The 21192-nt window shown below is 46.1% G+C and overlaps 1 protein-coding gene and 1 non-coding gene across 2 annotated transcripts in view; one reads left to right on the top strand and one right to left on the bottom strand.

Annotated features, from left to right (window-relative positions):
- MERTK (MER proto-oncogene, tyrosine kinase) overlaps positions 1-21192 on the top strand; it is a 117414-nt gene that overhangs the window by 10334 nt on the left and 85888 nt on the right. The window lies entirely within an intron of this gene.
- Positions 1256-1390, bottom strand: LOC128057081 (small nucleolar RNA SNORA70). The gene has a single exon (XR_008200265.1). It is a non-coding gene; the product is annotated as a small nucleolar RNA SNORA70 (small nucleolar RNA).

Below are 21192 nucleotides of genomic sequence, written 5' to 3'. Positions count from 1 at the left end.
TGCAAACAGCAGGCTCATTGGAAAAGACCCTGATTCTGGGAAAGACTGAAGGCAAAAGAAGAAGATGGCAGAGGCTGAGATGGTTGGATGGCCTCACCAGTTCAATGGATATGAACTTGGGCAAACTCCAGAAGATAGTGAGGGACAGGGAGGCTGGCGGTGCTACAGTCCATGGGGTCACAAAGAGTCAGACACGACTTAAAGATGAAACAACAACGGTGTGTGGGATTGATGTTAATTCTTCTTTAAGCATTTGGTGTAATTCTCCAGTGAAATTGTTTGGGCCTGGAAATTTGTTTTGTGGGTGTTCGTTAAATTATAAATTCAATTTCCTTACCTGGCGCTGTTCAAATCATCTATTTTATATTGAGTGAGTTGTGGTTCAGTTCAATTCAGTCGCTCAGTCATGTCCAACTCTTTGTGACCCCAGGGACTGCAGCACACCAGGCCTCCCTGTCCATCACCAACTCCTAGAGTTTACTCAAACTCATGACCATTGAGTCAGTGATGCCATCCAACCATCTTATCCTCTGTCATCCCCTTCTCCTCCTGCCTTCAATCTTTCCCAGCATCAAGAGTCTTTGCAACTGAGTCAGTTCTTCGCATCAGGTGGCCCAAGTATTTGGGAGTTTCAGCTTCAACATCAGTCCTTCCGATGAATATTCAGGATGGATTTCCTTTAGGATGGACCGGTTGGATCTCCTTGCAGTCCAAGGACTTGTGAGTTGTGGTAGTTTGTGTTTTTTGAGGAGCTGGTCCATTTCCTCTATGTTGTTGAATTTGTATGTAGAGTTGTTCATAGTATTTAGTTATCATTATTGTGATTTTTACGGTTTTTTGCCAGGAAAGTAGGATTTATTGGTGGGCATGAGTAAGGAGGGGACAGTGCCAAGGCTCTCGGGAGTGCAGAGCCTGCCACTTGTCCAGGGGCCATGATTAGGATGTATTTAACCACACAGCTATCTGGGATGAGCTGCGTTTCTGTCACCGTGTCTTCAAACTCATCTACAGTAAACTTGGTCAGTCCCCACATCTCGGAGATGTGGATCTTCTGGCAGCCTGGGAACTTGACCTTGGCCCTGTGACGGGCCGCAATCACATGCTCTTTATTCTGCAGCTTGTTGTGGGTGGACACTATGACTTGGCCAATGTGGACTCTGGCCACTGTGCCCTGGGGCTTTCCAGAGGCACTGCGTACACTTGTCTGGAGCCTAGATTGGGGACAGCATACTAGACCTGAGTGTCCACTGGAAAGGGCTGTCTGCAGGGTCCCTCAGAGCAACCCATGCAGGCAGCAGGCTGCAGAAACTACGGAGGAGGCTGCTGTGTGCAGCTGTTGCACACTAGACTCCCACAGGGAAAGGAGCACGGTGGGCTTAGTTGGTAGCAAACACAGTATTTCATTATTATACTTTTGACGTCTTCAGAGTCTGTAGTTATATTCCCTGTTTCATTCCTGATATTAGTAATTTGCGTCTTTTTTTTCTTTGTCAGTCTTGCTAGAGACTTATCAATTTTATTGATTTTTTTTCAAACAACTAGGTCTCTGTTTCATTGATTTACGCTATAGTTTTTCCTTTTTCAATTTATTTCCTATATTTATTTTCTTCCTTCTTTTTGTTTTGGGTTTGGCTTGCTCTTCTTTTTTTATCTCATGAGCACAGACTACTAAATAAAATTTCCTCTCAAAACTGTGTCAACTATGTCCCACATATTTTGATATATTGTAACTTCATTTTCACTCTATTCAGTGTATTTTTAAAAATTTCCCTTGAGACTCTGCCTTTGCTCCACAGATTATTTAGCTGTTAGTGTGCAAGTATTTGGAAAATTTCTAGTTACCTTCTGTTATTAATTTATATTTATTTCCATTGTAATCTGGGAATACATACTGTACCACTTTAGTTCTTTTAAATTTGTTGAGATTTGCTTTATGGCTCACGATGTGGTTTATCTTAGTTTATATCCCATCATCATTTGGAAAGGATGTGTGTTCTGCTGCTGTTGGGTGGAATGTTCTATAAATGTAGTCTAGACTCTTTTCATTGGCAGTCTTATCAAGTTCTTCCATATCCTGGTTTATTTTGTGCCCAGTTCTTTTTTCAGTTGTTGAAAGAGAGATGTTGAACTGTTGATTTCTTTACGTCTCCTTTCAGGCCTTTTGGCTTTTGCTTCACATACTTGGGCAGCTCTTTGCTTTGGCTCATACTCGTTTAAGACTGCGATGTCTTCTTGGTAGACGGACTTTTATCATTACATAATATGTCTTACTGGTAATTTTCCTTGTTTTGAAATCTGCTTTATCTGATGTTAATGTAGGCATCCTGCTTTTCTTTTCGTTGTGGTTGTATGATTTTTTTTTTCTATCTTTTATATTCAACTTGCCTGTATCATTTTATTTGGAGTGAATTTTTTTATAAATGGCAGATAGTTGGGTCATGTTTCTTTAATCTACTCTGCCAATCTTTGTATTTTAATAGAAGTATTTAGATCATTTATATTTAATGTGATTAGTGGTCTATTAGGTGTTGATGTTTTACCAGTTCAAGTGAATTATATAATTCCTACTTCCTTTTAAGTCCCTTTCATTTCAGTTCAGTCACTCATTCATGTTCGACTCTTTGCGTCCCCATGAACCGCAGCACGCCAGGCCTCCCTCTCTATCACCAACTCTGGGAGTTCACCCAAACCCATGTCCATTGAGTTGGTGATACCATCCAGCCATCTCATCCTTTCTTATCCCCTTCTCCTCCTGCCCTCAATCTTTCCCAGCAACAGGGTCTTTTCCAGTGAGTCAGTTCTTTGCATCAGGTGGCCAAAGTATTGGAATTTCAGCCTCAGCATCATTCCTTCCAATAAACACCCAGGACTGATCTCCTTTAGGATGGACTGGTTGGATCTCCTTGCAGTCCAAGGGACTCTCAAGAGTCTTCTCCAACACCACACTTCAAAAGCATCAATTCTTCGGTGCTCAGCTTTCTTTATAGTCCAACTCTCACATCCATACATGACCACTGGAAAACCATAGCCTTGACTAGACGGACCTTTGTTGACAAAGTAATGTCTCTGCTTTTTAATATGCTATCTAGGTTGGTCATAACTTTCCTTCCAAGGAGTAAGTGTCTTTTAATTTCATGGCTGCAGTCACCATCTGCAGTGATTTTGGAGCCCGGAAAAATAAAGTCAGCCACTGTTTCCACTGTTGCCCCATCTATCTGCCATGAAGTGATGGGACCGGATGCCATGATCTTTTTTTCTGATTGTTGAGCTTTAAGCCAACTTTTTCACTCTCCTCTTTCATTTTCATCAAGAGGCTCTTTAGTTCTTCTTCACTTTCTGCCATAAGGGTGGTACTATCTGCATATCTGAAGTTACTGATTAAGTCCCTTTAGCTCCCCAATTAAGCATAATTATCTTAAATATTTCTTCATCGTATATAAAATCACATCAGTGTTGCAGTTTTTCTCCAAACATCAGACATAGTTTAGAAAAAGAAGAAATTCTATTGTATTGATCAATATTTTTGTTTTCTGTATTTTTTTCTTCCTCCTAATGATTTAGGCTTTATTTTTTATTGTTTCCATTCTATTTGCAGAATATCCTTTAGCTATTCTTTTAGAGTAGGTCTGCTGATGACAAATTCTCTTAGTATGAAAATATTTTGGTTTTCCTTTCATTCCAGAAGAATTCTGAGTTGACATTCCTTCTCTCTTATCACTTAGGAAAATGTGCCACTTCCTTCTAGAAATTCACTGTCATTTGAATTGGTTTCCCCTGTAAGCAAGGTATTGTCTCTCTTAGTGCTTTAAAAACTCTTTTTATTTTGTCTTTAGGATTCAAAAATTTGACTGTAATGTGTCTTAGTGTGGATATGTTTGAGCTTATCTTATTTTGGATTCATTCAGGTGTTTTACTTTGTAGGTTTATATCTTTTGTCATATTTGGGGCGTTATCAGCCTTTATTTCTTCAAGTGCTTTTTCAGCCTTGCCCTCTTTGTCTTTTCCTTCCAGAACTCTGATGATACAAATGTTAGATCTTTAGTAATGGTCCTACAGGTTGCAGAGACTCCGTTCATTTTTTTCTGTTGTTCAGATTGGATAATTTCCTATTGCTCTATCTTCTGGTTCACTTATTCTTTCCTCTGCCCCTTCATTCTGCTATTGAGCCCATCCACTGAGTTTTTTATTTTGATTATTGTATTTTTTAGTTCAAAAGTTCCCATTTGTTTCTCTTCTCACTCTTCTAGTTCTTTACTGAGACTTTATATGTATTTGCTAAAAGGCTTCCTATTTTATTCATGAATTTCATATTCAGTGAAGTATTTTTTAAATATCTATTTCACTGCACCAGGCCTTGGTTGTGGCATGCAGGATCTTCAGTCTTTGTTGCGGCATGTGGGTTGTTTATTTGCGACATGTGGGATCTTTGAGTTATGGTATGAGAACTCCTAGCTGTGGCATGTGGGATCTAGTTCTCCAACGAGGGACTGAACCCAGGCACCTCACATTGGAAGTCGGAGTCTTAGCTGCTGGACCACCAGGGAAGTCCCTCATTGAAGTATTTTTATGATTTCTTCTTTAAAAGCTTTTTTGAATAACTTTCTGTTATCTTGGTTTTTGTATTTCATTCAGTTTGAGACAGAATTTTTTTTTTTTTAATTGAAACCTAGACATTGAGAGTATTATGTGACTGACCCTTATTTGTCTTTTGTTTTATGTAGTTTCCTCTGAACTGCCGTGGGGGTAGAATTCTAGGTTCCCCAGTGGGTAGCCTTTTCCTTCTCCAGGGGACCTTCCCAACCCAGGGATCCAACCCGGGTCTCCCACATGTAGGTGGATTCTTAACCAGCTGAGCTATGAGGAAAGCCCTGGGTTCCCCACTCAACCTCCATTGACATCTAAGGGTGGGATGTTGTTGCCAGTCAGAGGTAGGGTGGGAGTTCTGGCTGGGGAAAGGGTAAGAGTGCCTGATTACTTTATGACAGTTCCCACCTGACCGCCACTGACCCTAGGGGAGCAGTGAAATCTCTGACTCTCTACTGGTTCTCCTCTGCTGGGGACAAGGAGAGATGCCTCGTTCATGACATCTGGGAATCCCGTATGGGCTTTACTAACAGCAGCCAGTGGGGTGAAAATGCCACCTCTCTTCTTGGCCTTCTCTGATACCACCCAGTGGAGCATTTGTGGCACCTCTTTATGGCCTGGTCAGGGTTCAAGTCTAGGTTGCCCACTTGACCTTTGCTGGCATGGGTGGGGATGGGGCCATGGCTTTTTCTGGATTGTTTGCCTGGAGAGGAGCAGTTTACTGTTTAAAAGCCTTCTGTCTTGCCCAGCTGCCCTTTCCTAGTCCTTTGATTAGAGGTAACAGGCTTTTGTTGTTGTTTTTTGTCTTTGCCTGTTAGCATTTCCAAATCTGGGATGCCCCGAACAAAAGGACACTCAGGGAATTCATCACCATGTTGTTCTTAGGTCCCCTGGGTCCCTAGTCAGACTACTGTCTCTCCACTTTTCATAGTTTTTTTAAAAGTTCCTTTCATATGTAATACCCTGTGTTTTTAGGTGTACTTAGTGCAAGAAGTAGGGAAAGATCCATTTACTCTGCTTTGGGAGGGAATTCTTTGCCCTCTTGTCACTTGGGAAAGATAGGGACAAACGGTGCTGACTAAGGTGTTCGGACCTTAGAGATGGTGACTTTTTTTTTTAATGATTTATTTATTCACTTAATTGTTGGCTGTGCTGGGTCTTCGCTGCTACACTCAGGCTTTCCCTGGTTGTGGTGAGAAGGGCTGCTCTTCATTGCGGTGCACAGGCTCCTCATTGAGGCAGCTTCTCCTGTCGTGGAACGCGGGCTCTAGGCTCATGGGCTTCAGCAGTCACAGCTAATGGGCTCCACAGTTGTGGCGCATGGCCTTAGCTGCCCCTTGGCTTGGGGGGGTCTTCCCAGACCAGGGATCGAACCCATGTCCCCTGCGTTGGCAGGTGGATTCTTAACCACTGGACTACAGGAAAGTCTGAGATGGTCACATTTTTATTTATTTATTTATTTTTTGGTCACATTTTTAAAGGAAATGTTTCTTCCTGAAAAGAATGGCTAAAATTAATAGGATTTCAAGTATTAGGGGGCTGGAGGATGTGTGTTGCGGGTGGCAGGGCAGAGGAGTTAAACTTGGGGACAGGGCATCTCTCCTGGGTCTTGTGAAAGCCACAGCTGGCCCTTGCAGAGAGCCAGCCCCAGACACGGGGGCCAAACTTTACCACTCTGGCCAGAAAGTGTCCCCTCAGCCTGTCTGTGACACTTGGCGTGCTGCCAAAGGGGAAAGAGAAGGAAAACCACCCTTGCTTGGGTAAACATATATTCCTGTTTCCCTGCCAGAGGCTGAACGAGCCAGGTCAGCATAATCGGTTCCGTGTGTGCGCCTGTGGCAGTCCAGGCGTGACTGGCTGTGCCTTGGAAGCAAAGCAGATCAGCCGTTCCAGGTGTCGTGCGCCTGGGCACTGCTCTCGTCTGCTGGCTGAGAGGCGCAGGCGTTCCACGTCTTCCTTCACAGGCCAGGAGAGCGAGTCTCAGAAGGACACGCGACTGGGGAAGGGAATTTCTGGTGGTCTAGTGGATAAGACTCTGGACTTCCACTGTGAGGGATGCAGGTTCAATCTCCGATCAAAGAACTATTAATAAGGTCCCACATGCCTCTGTGGTGCGGCCAGAACAAGAAAGGACAAGTGACTGGTACACGGTCACCTGGCTTCTGAGTGGCTGAGCCAGACCTGAACTCTGATATCATACGTCTTGTTCATCCCAGGATCCCAAGCCACAGTGCATTTAAAGTATCAGGGTTCCCAGGCAGGAGCCCCCCACCCCCAAGATGATTTGGTCCACCAGATGGATCCATTCCCTAATACCCTAGGAATTAGGTCTGACCCCAATTCCTCTAGAATCACTAGAGGAGATTTTTTAAAATCCCAATATCTAAGCTGTACTGCTGGCCAATAAATTCAACCTCTGGGTGAAACACAGGCATCAGAGTTTTAAAAGCTTCCCTGGAGATCCTGACATTCTGCTGGTTTTGAGAGTATGGTGGAGAGTTAGGAGATAATGGTGAAGATTCATAGTCTGAATCTGGAGCTCTGTTTTCTGGGTGCATTAGTGCTCAACTTTCAGAAAGGACTGGACTTCCCAGGTGGCTCACTGGGAAAGAATTCACCTACCAATGCAGGAGACACAGTTCAGTCCCTGGGTTGTGCAGATCCCCTGGAGAAGGAGATGGCAGCCCACTCCAGTATTCTTTCCTGGAGAATCCCGTGGACGGAGGAGCCTGGCAGGGGCCGCAAAGAGTGAGACACAACTGAGCAGCTGAGCACGCAAGCAACAGAAAGGACCAGGGGGTCACAGTCTGCTGGGAAAGGTGCCTTTGCAAAGCACTTCTATTGAGAAAAAGTCAAATGCTCAAATCAAAAAATGGGTGCAAGCTGAAGTGGGTGATGGGGGGCTATAAAGCCCTTCAGGCCTCTTGCAACTTCTTTGGCTGAAGTGTGTGCACAGGTTCTGATCTTGGAAGGAGAGCTGTGAGCAGTCCTGAAGAGAGATCTTAGTTCCCAGCCCAGGAATTAAACCTGGGTAACCTGGAAAAACAAGAATTCTAGCCACTAGACCACCAGGGGCTAGAAGCAAAGTGGCCTGAGTTCTTGACCCTGTTTGAAAGCAAGAATGTTTCAAGGAGGCAAAAACTGCAAACAGACACAGTTTATTATTAGAGACACAGTATAATATATGGGAGAGACTGAGTGTGAGGGAAACTGAGTCTTGTTCTATTAGTCTTTCCCATCAGGAAGCTTCCATAAGCCTCTTATCCTCTGTCAGAGGGCTGACAGAATAAAAACCACAGTCACAGAAAACAAATCAAACTGATCACATGGACCACAGCCTTGTCTAACTCAATGAAACTAAGCCATGCTGAGTAGGGTCACTCAAGACGGACAGGTCATGGTGGAGAGTTCTGACAAAATGTGGTCCGCTGGAGAAGGCAAACCACTTCAGTATTCTTGCCTTGAGAATGAAAAGGCAAAAAGATAGGACACTGAAAGATAAACTCCCGAGGTCGGTAGGTGTCCAGTATGCTACTAGAGATCACTGGAGAAATAACTCCAGAAAGAATGAAGGGATGGAGCCAAAGCAAAAACAACACCCAGTTGTGGATGTGACTGGTGATGGAAGCAAGGTCCGATGCTGTAAAGAGCAATATTGCATAGGAACCTAGAATGTCAGGTCCGTGAATCTAGGCAAATCGGAAGTGGTCAAACAGGAGATGGCAAGAGTGAACATCGAAATTCTAGGAATCAGCAAACTAAAATGAACTGGAATGGGTGAATTTAACTCAGATGACCATTATATCTACTACTTTGGGCAAGAATCCCTTAGAAGAAATGGAGTAGCCATCATAGTCAATGAAAGGGTCCAAAATGCAGTACTTGGGAGCAATCTCAAAAACAACAGAATGATCTCTGTTTGTTTCCAAGGCAAACCATTCAATATCACAGTAATCCAAGTCTATGCCCCGACCAGTAATGCTGAAGAAGCTGAGTTGAACAGTTCTATGAAGACCTATAAGACCTTCTAGAACTAACACCCAAAAAAGATGTCCTTTTCACCATAGGGGCTGGAATGCAAAAGTAGGAAGTCAAGAAACACCTGGAGTAACAGGCAAATTTGGCCTTGGAATGCAGAATGAAGCAGGGCAAAGGCTAACAGAGTTCTGCCAAGACAACGCACTGGTCATAGCGAACACCCTCTTCCAACAACACAAGAGAAGACTCTACACATAGACATCACCAGATGGTCAACACCAAAATCAGATTGATTATATTCTTTGTAGCCAAAGATGGAGAAGCTCTGTACAGTGAGCAAAAATAAGACCGGGAGCTGACTGTGGCTCAGATCATGAACTCCTTATTGCCAAGTTCAGACTTAAATTGAAGAAAGTAGGGAAAACCACTTGACCATTCAGGTATCAACTAAATCAAATCCCTTACAAATATACAGTGAAAGTGACAAATAGATTCAAGAGATTAGATCTGATAGAGTGCCTGAAGAATTGGACAGAGGTTCGTGACATTGTACAGGAAGGAGGCAGTGATCAAGGCCATCCCCAAGAAAAAGAAATGCAAAAGGCAAAATAGTCGTCTGAGGAGGCCTTACAAATAGCTGTGAAAAGAAGAGAAGTGAAAGGCAAAGGATGAAAGCAAAGATATACCCATTTGAATGCAGAGTTCCAAAGACTAGCAAGGAATAAGAAATAACAAAGAATAAGAAAACCTTCCTCAGATATCAATGCAGAGAAATAGAGGAAAACAATAGAATGGGAAAGACTAGAGGTCTCTTCTGGAAAATTAGACATACCAAGGGAATATCTCATGCAGATGGGCACAATAAAGGACAGAAATGGTATGGACCTAACAGAAGGAGAAGATATGAAGAAGAGGTGGCAAGAATACACAGAAGAACTATACAAAAAAGATCTTCGTGACCCAGGTAACCACAATGGTGTGATCACTCACCTAGAGCCCAACATCCTGGAATGCAAAATTAAGTGGGTCTTATGAAGCATCACTATGAACAAAGCTAGTGGAGGTGATGGAATTCCAGTCAAGCTATTTTAAATCCTAAAACATGATGCTGTTTAAGTGCTACACTCATGGTGTCCTCAAATTTGGAAAACTCACCAGTGGCCACAAGACTGGAAAAGCTCCGTTTTCATTCCAGTCCCAAAGAAGGACAATGCCAAAAAATGTTCAAACTACTGCTCAATTTCACTTATCTCTGCTGCTGCTAAGTCACTTCAGTCGTGTCCGACTCTGTGCAACCCCATAGACGGCAGCCCACCAGGCTCCCCCGTCCCTGGGATTCTCCAGGCAAGAACACTGGAGTGGGTTGCTGTTTCCTTCTCCAATACACTCATCTCACACGCTAGCAAAGTAATGCTCAAAATTCTCCAAGCCAGGCTTCAACAGTAGATGAACTTTGAACTTCCAGATGTTCAAGCTGGATTTAGAAAAGGCAGAGGAACGAAAGGTAAAATTGCCAACATCCGTTGGAACATAAAGCAAGAGAGTTCCAGAAAAACATCTACTTCTGCTTTGACTACACCAAAACCTTTCACTGTCTGGATCACAACAAACTATTGAAAATTCTTCAAGAGATGGGAAGACCAGACCACCTGACCTGCTTCTTGAGAAAACTGTATGCAGGTCAAGAAGCAGCAGTTGGAACCAGACATGGAACAACGGACTGGTTCCAAATTGGGAAAGGAGTACATCAAGGCTGTATATTGTCACCCTGCTTATTTAACTTCTATGCAGAGTACATCATGAGAAACGCTGGACTGGATGAAGCACAACTGGAGTCAAGATTGCCAGGGGAAGTATCAGTAACCTCAGATACACAGATGACACCACCCTTATGGCAGAAAGTGAGGAAGAACTAAAGAGCCTCTTGAAAGTGAAAGAGGAGAGTGAAAAAGCTGGTTTAAAACTCAGCACTAAAAAGACTAAGATCATGGCATCTCGTCCCATCACTTCAAGGCAGAGAGATTAGAAAACAAAGGAAACTGTGACAGACTTTATTTCTTGGGCTCTAAAATCACTTCAGATGGTGATTGCAGCCATGAAATTAAAAGACGCTTACTCCTTGGAAGGAAAGTCATGACCAACCTGGATAGCATATTAAAAAGCAGAGAATTATTTTGCCAGCAAAGGTCCATCTAGTCAAAACTATGATTTTTCCAGTAGTCACATATGGATGTGAGACTTGGACTATAAAGAAAGATGAGTGCTGAAGAATTGATGCTTTCAAACTGTGGTGTTGGAGAAGACTCTTCAGAGTCCCTTGGAATGCAGGGAGATTCACCCAGTCCGTCCTAAAGGAAATCAGTCCTGAATATTCATTGGAAGGACTGATGCTGAATCTGAAACTCCAATACTTTGGCCACCTGATGTGAAGAACTGACTCATTTGAAAAGACTATGATGCTGGCAAAGATTGAGGGCGGGAGGAGAAGGGGACGACAGAGGATGAGATGGTTGGATGGCATCACCAGCTCAATGGACATGGGTTTGGGTGGACTCTGGAAATTGGTGATGGACAGGTAGGCTTGGTGTGCTGCGATTCATGGGGTCCCAAAGAGTTGGACACAACTGAGTGACTGAACTGAACTGAACTGAACGGACCAGTTAGGTGTTAAGAAAGAAACAAGATAATTGGCCAAAGGTAAATGAAGACCTGGAAGGACTGTCCTGTATAAGTGATTAACATCACCTCCTTACTGTGCACCTCCTCATTCAGTTCAGTTCAGTCCAGTTGCTCAGTCATGTCCAACTGTTTGCGACCCCTTGAACCGCAGTACACCAGCCCTCCCTGTCCATCACCAACTCCCAGAGTCCACCCAAACCCATGTCCATTGAGTTGGTGATGCCATCCAACCATCTCATCCTCTCTCATCCCCTTCTCCTCCTGCCCTCAATCTTTCCCAGCATCAGATTCTTTTCAAATGAGTCAGTTCTTCGCATCAGGTGGCCAAAGTATTGGAGTTTCAGCTTCCACATCAGTCCTTCCAGTGAATATTCAGGACTGATTTCCTTTAGCTTAGACTGGTTGGATCTCCTTGCAGTCCAAGGGACTCTCAAGAGTCTTCTTCAACACCACAGTTGGAGAATCAGTTCAAAAGCATCAATTCTTCGGCTCTCAGCTTTCTTTATGGTCCAACTCTCACATCCATACGTGACTACTGGAAAAACCATAGCCTTGACTAGACGGACCTTTGTTGGCAAGGTAATGTCTCTGCTTTTTAATATGTTGTTTAGGTTGGTCATAACTTTTCTTCCAAGGAGTAAGCGTCTTTTAATTTCATGGCTGCAGTTGCCATGGTCTTGTAGCCCCCCAAAATGAAGTCGGTCACTGTTTCCTCTGTTTTCCATATCTATCTGCCATGAAGTGATGGGACCAGATGCCATGATCTTTTCTGAACTTTTGAGCTTTATGCCAACTTTTCCGCTTTCCTCTTTCACTTTCATCAAGAGACTCTTTAGTTCTTCTTCACTTTGTGCCATAAGGGTGGTATCATCTGTGTATCTGAGATTACTGATATTTTCCCTGGAAATCTTGACTCCAGCTTGTGCTTCATCCAGCCCAGCGTTTCTCATGACGTATTCTGCATATAAGTTGAAAATAAGCAGGGTGACAGTATACAGCCTTGACGTACTCCTTTCCTGATTTGGAACCAGTCTGTTGTTCCATGTACAGTTCTGGTCTGTGGACCCTCCCCAAAATGTGTGTGCAACTTTTTTCTAAGATGGATCCCACCACAGAGGCCTACGAGTATATGTCCGCACTTATTATGGGGTGGGGGTCAGCTCCCTTTTCCATCCCCAAGAAGCCTTCCTGTGCATGTGTAGGCAGGAAAGTTTTTTTGACCTCTGGAGTGGACACCTTATCTCTTTTTTTAGCAGAGCTCAGCTTCTGCCACTAGCTTTGTCCTTGGAGTGTCTGAGTGAGAACAGAGGTTCAGTTTTACTCCACTTGACAAACACCAGGTGTCCAGCCCAGAGGCCCACCACCTCCTACCTCAGTTCCACATTTTTTATTGAGCCAGTATACTGGGGGGACCAACAGAAGCAGAATCAGCCTGATAATCGTGGGTTTGGCTCTTGAGGCCCAGGCCCTTGCACTCCCTCAGGTCAGGGCTCAGAGAGGGTGGGTAGCTGGCTTAGTGTGTTGGGGTCCTTGTTTGCCCCTTCGGACCCCTTCCTCACTCTGCTCTCTGCCCTAGGAGGCCAGTCTATGGGGGCGGGGGTGAAAATGAACTCCCTGGGCCATGGCTCCAGCCAGTTTGTGCTGAAAGAGACCAAGTTGTATTTATTTAACTAAGTATAAACCACATAGGCATTGTTTACTTGAAGTTCCAGTATAACTGGGGCATCCTGCTTGTTAATCTGGCAACTATCCCAACCCTCTCCCCCACCGCACCCCACCGCCCATGTAGAAACTCTGGCCTGCCAGCACTGTTTCATACCAGCCCCACTTTCTTCTCTCTGTGCAGCGCTCAGTTCACTGGCGTCTCTGCTTTTTTTCTGCTGAGGCTGTGACCCTTCCAGGCATATGCAATCTACCAATTATTCCTCTTTCTTTCCGGAAAGCCCCTGCTGGGCCCCCCTCCCTCAGGTCAGCTCATGGTTTCTGCCTTGCAGGCTTTTGCTGCGCTGTTAAATTTTCTCCAAGTGGCGGAGTGCTCTTGTTTACCATTTATAGTTTGGTAGCAGTCAGGTCGGAGGAGCCTGGTGGACCGCAGTCCATGGGGTCGCTAAGAGTCGGACACGACTGAAGCGACTTCACTTTCACGTTTCACTTTCATGCATTAGAGAAGGAAATGGCAACCCACTCCAGTGTTCTTGCCTGGAGAGTCCCAGGGACAGGGGCGCCTGGTGGCCTGCCGTCTCTGGGGTCGCACAGAGTTGAACACGACTGAAGTGACTTAGCAGCAGCAGCAGCAGTAGCAACCAGGTCAAGTGATTTCAGGTTGAAAGGTTTTTGAAAAAATGTCCTCTTATCAGTGTTGCTTCTCTTTATCAATTGAGACTCCTGTTTTCATAAAGTGACTTGATACTAAGTAGAAAGTCTTTGCTTGTTCTGGGTTTGGCCTCAGCCAGTTTTGGGGATGAGAGGATCAGTTTTTAACCAAGTAACAGGGAAGCCACTCAGGGACATGATTCAAATATCAGCCAGGGAGGGGGGCACACATGGAAGGGGTGTCCTCTGGTCCACATGCAGGCCTCTTTCCTGGGGTGGGGGGACAGGGGGTGTGACAAGGGAGGGGGACAGGGAAGTGGTCACCAACAGGATTCCAGGTGCCAAAAGCCTTTTCTGTGAACTGCAAGCTCACCCCAGAAGGGGGCCTTTCTCCTTCCAGCCATGGGGGCTGCTTGATAGCAAATGTCACCCTGGGACAGAGGGGCTGAGGAGCTCTTAGCGCCTGGGCAAAGGACATCCTGGGCTTCCTGGGTTACTCAGCAGTAAAGAACCCATCTGCCAGGCAGGAGATGTGGGTTCAGTCCTCGGGTCGGGAAGAGCCCCTGGAGGAGGTAATGCCAACCCACTCCAGTATTCTTGCCTGGAGAATCCGTGGACAGAGGACCCGGGCGGGCTACAGTCCCTGGGATTGCAAAGAGCCAGACATGACTTAGCGACTACACAGCAAAAGCGCGTCCTCCTGGCCCACTCCTGCTCTGCAGTGCGGGGCATGACACCCCTGAGTTCAACAAAAAGTCCTCACTCTTGTAGCCTCCTCTGGGCCTTCGGGTTTTGAGGCTGAATTTCAGAGAGGTCCGCTCATGTCACCAGCTGTTCTGTTGTCTGACAAGGAGTACAAAGAGCCAGATGTGGGCTATATGACTGACGCTTCAGCCCTGCCCTTATTTGACCCATCTGGCCAAGGCGCTTCCGGTCCCTCCCCGGGTCCTGGGGTGATAAAGCAGGCGCCCAGAGCAGCAGTCTGCATTCTCGCTCCCGCCCAGGCTGCTGCCCTGCCCAGCTCTCCTCCCACAGCCTGGAGGGCCTCCAGGGTCAGGAGGGGGCGGAAGGCTGCCTCTCCACCCACTCCTCCGAGTCCTGCCCTTTCAGTCGCTGCTGCTTTTCCCCTTGATCCACCTTGGGTTGTGGTCCTACAGCTTCAAGAGAATCGGAAGGCTCTCCGGCTGGGAGAGGGTGGTGACCAGCCCCGGGAGACTCCTTCGAGCCAGAGTTCTTTGGGTATCATAGACCGGAAGTGTGACTTTTCCTCTCCTTCATGGGTGGCAGTCATGTGGCCGCCACGTTGCTGTTCTATGCACTGTCTGAGACAGACCTCACCTGTTAGTCCCATCACTCATCCCACAAAGCCCAGAAATTCCTCCTTCCGGTGTTCAACAGGTTGGGTTCAGCGCTTCCCTGGTGGTGGTCCAGTGAGTAAGAATCCACCTGCCAGTGGAGGGGACGTGGGTTCAATCCCTGGTCCAGGAAGACGCCGTGTGCCAGGGAGCCATTAAGCAGGTGCGCCTGGCACCTGGAGCCTGTGCCCTGAAACAGAAGGAGCCAGTGCGGTGAGAGGCCCACGCACCACAGCTAGAGAGCAGCCCCTCCTCAACGGAGAGAGGCTGGCACACAGCAGTGAAGGCGCAGCACAGCCAGAGAAAACCAGACCGGGCCAGGTTCAGAAGCGGGCAGGCACAACAGCAGCCAGTGTCTGTGCAGTTTGCTGATGGACCTGGTACATCTGATCGTTGCCTTCTCCTTATACCCCCCACAGGTACTTTTGTCCTTGAAGAGGATCAGCCAGTTACAGAACTTTCCCGAGGTCACCTCTCAGGCATCCCGGGACTGGGTGGGGCCTTGGTGCTAAACACTGAGCTACTGGTTAGCCCTGAGCGTCACTGCCCACCAACCTGTTTGCTATCATGCACGCTCAGCGAGTGCTCAGCAAATATTCATGAATTTAAGGGTGGGGCGCACTATGTGATCACACAGATAATAGCCTATTTTTTTTAATTTATTTTATCGACATATAGTTGATTTACAACGTTGTGTTAGTTGCACGTATATAGCAAAGTAATTCCATTATATAATGTTTTTATATTAATATTCTTTTCCGTTATAGTTCATTACAGGACACTGAAGATAGTGCTCTGTGCTATACAGCAGGACCTAGTTGATTATCCATCTTATAGTTTACGTCTACTGATCCCGATCCATCCTCCTCCTCTCCTCTCCTCCATGGCAACCACACACGTGCTCTCTGTCTATGAGTCTGTTTCTGTTTCATAGATACGTTCATTTGTTTCATGTTTTAGATTCCACATATGAGGGATGTCACACGGTGCTTGTCTTTCTCTGACTGCGCTTAGTGTGATAATCTGTAGTTCCATCGTGTTGCTGCAGATGGTATTATTTCACTCTTTTTATGGCTGAGTAATCCACATCTTCTTTAGATCCAACCAGTTTCATGCATTGGAGAAGGAAATGGCAACCCACTCCAGTGTTCTTGCCTGGAGAATCCCAGGGACGGCGGAGTCTGTGGGGTCGCACAGAGTCGGACACGACTGAAGTGACTTAGCAGCAGCAGTCCATCCTGAAGGAGATCAGTCCTGGATGTTCACTGGAAGGACTGATGTTGAAGCTGAAACTCCAATACTTTGGCCACCTGATGCGAAGAGCTGACTCATTGGAAAAGACCCTGATGCTGGGAAAGATTGAAGGCAGGAGGAGAAGGGGATGACAGAGGATGAGATGGCTGGATGGCATCACCGACTCAATGGACATGAGTTTGGGTGAACTCTGGGAATTGGTGATGGATAGGAAGGCCTGGCGTGCTGTGGTTCATGGGATTGCGAAGAGTCTGACATGACTGAGCGACTGAACTGAAACTGAACCACATCTTCTTTAGCCATTCATCTGTCGGTAGACATTTAGGTCGTTTTATGTGTCTTATCTATTGTGAACAGTGCTGCTGTGAACATAAGGGTGCATGTATCTTTTTGAATTAGAGTTTTGTCCAGATGCATGCCCAGGAGTGGAATTGCTGGATCATGCATTCGGTCACTCAGTCGTGTCTGACTCTTTGTGACCCCCAGACTGTAGTCCACCAGGTCCATGGGATTCTCCAGGCAAGAATACTGGGGTGGGTGGCTATTTCCTTCTCCAGGGGAGTCTTCCAGACCCAGGAATCGAACCCACACCTCCTGTGTCTCCTGCATTGCCAGGTGGATTCTCTATCACTGCACCATCTGGCATTGCTGGATCAGATGGCAACGCAGTTCTTGGTTCAGAAAATAGCTCTTTCCTTAGTGTTCCCTCATGTACCAGTTTTGAGTCTGAGAGACTATGATCCCTCAGTATCTGCCCCTCCACAGTTTCGCTGTGGTTGGGGGAAGACGTGCTGCTGCAGAGCCCTGGCTCCAGCCCCACCACAGTCCCGCTTCTGGTCATAGCAGTGTCCCCTGCCTGTATTACACTCATTTATCCCATAGATGCTCACTGCACGTTGACTCCATGCCAGGCATCAGCCTGGGTTCAGAGAATGCCAGTTCCAGCCCTCAGGGAAGCTACAGGCAGATTTGTTCAGAAGAACCTGGCAAACCCCACACAGTGGACAATAGATCTAATCACGTACTCGTTGGCTAGAGAAACATTTGCTAATCTTACCTCCTGGAGCCTGTCCCCTGACCTGAGCACTGGAGGAAGATGGTGGACACACAGTCCCTCGTCTCTATGAAGGTGACGTTGGAATCTGGTCAAGGGCTGGAATCGCGTGGGAACGGGGCAGGGGCGGTCCATGACCAACTCCAGGATGGGTGTGGCCCCTGGGGTTGGCAAACCCAGCTGCTGGAATCCCTGGGCAGCTGTGCTTGGACGTGAGTGGGAGGCCGCTCATCCGGGTTGCTCAACTGCGTCTGCTTGTGAGGCAAAACGTCCCACTTTAGCTACTGTCCAGTCCATACGCGGAAGTAACCTTAAAAGAAGAAAAGAGGGGAAAGAAGAGGAGGAGCGGTTTCTGCTGAATTTCACAAGCAGCCTGCTTTTCCACCTGTTCCATGGAGAAGGGATGAAATCCTCGTTAAGTCTGGGGCAGTGGTGTTTGATACATCTCTGACATGGGCTGAAAAAATGGTCTCCACAATGGGGACCATCAGGCAGGCCCACCACGTTCGCTGTGCCATCTTGAAGATGCACTAATGAGAACGTGGTAAAAATCAAAAGCTTTAAAATGTTTGACCTACTTTCATCCTCCCACAACCACTCGCTCCCAAATGATTTTAAAGTGTTCTTCTTCGAGGAAAGACGGGGAGGGGCATTTTACAGCCGACGTAGAACACTGAAAGATTAGCAGCTTAAGATAACATTTATTTTTTAAAAATGATTTCTGTTTACTTGTTGATGCTGGGTCTTCGTGGGCACGGGCCTCTCTCCGGTTGTGGTGAGCGGGAGCCACGCGGTAGTTGTGGCGTGCAGGCCTCTCGTTGTGGTGGCTTCTCTCCTTACTGAGCAGACTCCGGGGCACGTGGACTTCAGTCACTGCAGCCCCCAGGCTCTAGGGCACAGACTCGTTGTGGCCCAAGGGCTTAGTTGCTGTGCAGCACGTGGGATCTTCCCAGACCAGGGATCAAACCCCAATCTCTTGCATTGGCAGGCAGACCCTTTATCCCTGAGCCACCAGGGAAGCCCAAGTGTCATTTCTAATTGATCATTGCCCTGACCCTGGGGTCCAAAGCCTTGGACCAGTTCTCATTGTGCCTTTTTCCACATTGTCTATGTTCATTTAGTCAAGGCCACCTCATAGGTCATGGGTCTGGGGAGGCTATGCACTGCATAGCACATGCTGTGAAGCCCCGTTTACACTGAAGACTGTGTGAATGCCAGCACCCCACCCCAGACACACCTCTTGCCAGAGCTCTGCAGTGAGGACCTCACGGAGCCCCCAGTGTCAACCCCTGTGAACAGCGATTCTTAAGGATTGGGCCGTGGCAGGTTTTATGGATCCACAGTGGAAAAAGAAAATAATTTAAGTACTAACAGCTAATGTTTATTGAGTGCTTATGATGAGCCAGACATAGCAATGACTCTTTTATTTCTGTTGGTGATCCTATGGGGCACCATTGTTACCATCCCCATGTTCCCAATGGGGGCCCTGCGCTTCAAACCACGGCCAGGATTAACCTGCCAAATGGCCACTTCTGAGAACTATTCTGAGTCTGGAGATTATATCCTTCCTAAATATTTATGTCCGATTTACCTCTTTTTTTTTTCAAGATGTTTTTGACATGGACCATTTGTTTAAAAGTCTGTGCTAAATTTGTTTACAATATTGCTTCTGTTTTTTGTTTTGGTTTTTTTTGCCCAGAGGCATGTGGAATCTTTGCTCCCTGACCAGGATTTGAACCTGCACCCTTTGCACCTGAGGGTGAAGTGTTAACCGTTGGACCGCCAGGGAAGTCCTGTGACATTTTTTTTTTAGTGTATTTTAAAATTTATTTCATTGAAGTATAGCTGATTTACATTGTTTTGTTAGTTGCAGGTATACAACAAAGTGGTTCAGTATTATATATAATGTGTATTATATATATATATACATATATTTATGTCCATTTTCACATTCTTTTGCATTATGGCTTATCACAAGATATTGAATGTGGGCTTCCCTGGTGCCTCAGATGGTAAAGAATCTGCCTGGAGTTCAGGAAGCATGAGTTCAGTCGCTGGGTCGGGAACATCCCCTGGAGAAAGAAATGGCAACCCGCTCCAGTGTTCTCGCCTGGAGAATCCCATGAACAGAGGAGCCAGGCAGGCTGCAGTCCATGGGGTCGCAAAGAGTCGGACACGACTGAATGACTAACATTTTCTATTGAACATAGCTCCCTGTGCTATACAGTAGAGCCTTGTTGGTTATCCACTCTGTATATAGGAATTTGCGTCTGAAACTGACCTTTCCTTTTGGAAAGATGGTAATGCTAAGCGCTGCCAGGATCAGCCCTGTCTGTCTCCAGCATCCTTTCCTGTAGTTAGGCCTTAATGTCTTCCTTCTGGCTTTCCCACTTCCTGGCCTCTCCTTCTTGCTCCTCTCCCTCCCTCCTGTGGCTTGGTCAAGCACAGCTCTGATCTCCCTCCCCGGCTCAGAAATCTTCCAGGCATCCCTCCTGCTTCAGCTGGGATTCAGGGCTCTCCACGTTCAGCCTAATTCCATTTTTTTTTTTTTAATTTTTGTTTAGTTGGCTGCTCTGGGTCTTAGCTGTGGCGTGTGGGATCTAGTTCCCTGACCAGGCATTGAATCCAGGCCCCCTGCATTGGGAGTGAGGAGTCTTAACCACTGGGCCACCAGGGACGTCCTCTAATTCCACTTCATCTCTTTTTCTCCTAGCACAGAAATGCCACGCTGAAGCTAAATTGGTATTCCCAAACTCTTAGGGCCTCTTCCTTTCCCTCTAGTTTTCCACCGCCTTGGCCCCTTGAAACCCTGTCTCTCTTCCCCGACTCCTCCTTGAATTCATTCCTTTACTTAGTCACTCAGCAAACCTGTAATATTTTGAGTGCCTGCTAGGAACTGACTACAGTGTGGGGCTTTCAGTCAGTCCAGCAGCAGAGAGAGAACTGGGGAGTTATTACAGCAGATACTACCAAAGTGGCGGGTCCGAGTCCCTGACGTGGGAGGTTATTAACTAGACAGAGTGGGGCGGGGCCTGGGGAAGGCCTCCCCACAGTTAGCTGTGTCCCACCCCCTTCAACTCCCGGGACTCTCTGCTCCCCCTCTGCTGGGACATTCGCCTTTCTGTATCCCATTTGACAGTCACAGCTAATCTTAGACCTGCAAGTGCTGTATAAATAATGTTAGCAGTTAAATCATGCTGTACCAGCTTCTGGCAAATCAAATTCTGGAGATGAGTTATCTTTTAAACCATCCATAGTGATTACAGGTTTTGGCTGTGCCCCAATCTCAGTGATGTCATCTGACTGGGGGGCTTTGCCATTAGTTTGTTCGGTGAGCTGCTCAGCTCATGGAAAACTGAAGCTTATACCCTAAACTGTAATCAGAGGTTATCTTGCAGGGTTGGGATTATAAAATAGGTTTCCATCTTATACTTTCTGTGCTCCCATAAATATTTGAATTTTTTACAGCAGACTTGTACTACCTTTATAATTAGAAATATTCAGTGTTTTTAAGGAAATGAAACAAACCAAAAGAAGCATTACCCTCTTCTCCCAGTCTACTTTTTTTGCCCTATATTTAACATATAACAGAAAAGTTGGAGACTTCCCTGGTGGTCTAGTGGTTAAGACTCCAGGCTTCTACTGCATGGGGCATGGGTTTAATCCCTGGTCAGGGAAGTAAGATCCTGCATGCCATATGGTGTGGCAAAAAAAAAAAAGAAAGAAAAGTTATTTGGACAAAACCTCTGACTCCCAAGCTCAACAAATAGGAAGTGCTTCAGGTAAGTTGGCCTCTAAGAGGCACAAGTGAATTGTAAGTGTTTTGAAGCCTGTAGAAAAAGAGTATTCTTGAGGAGGGTCTGCAGACAGACCAGATAAATAGCCAGAGCATCCATAACTGCAGAAGGGACTCCAACATCAGAGAAGATGGACTTCACCTCTTCCTACCATCCCTGTGCAAAAATTTGCCTGGCG

This window comes from Budorcas taxicolor, chromosome 11 (assembly GCF_023091745.1).
Source record: "Budorcas taxicolor isolate Tak-1 chromosome 11, Takin1.1, whole genome shotgun sequence".
In the NCBI taxonomy this organism is placed as follows: domain Eukaryota; kingdom Metazoa; phylum Chordata; class Mammalia; order Artiodactyla; family Bovidae; genus Budorcas; species Budorcas taxicolor.
This window is presented reverse-complemented; position numbering and strand designations above follow the sequence as displayed.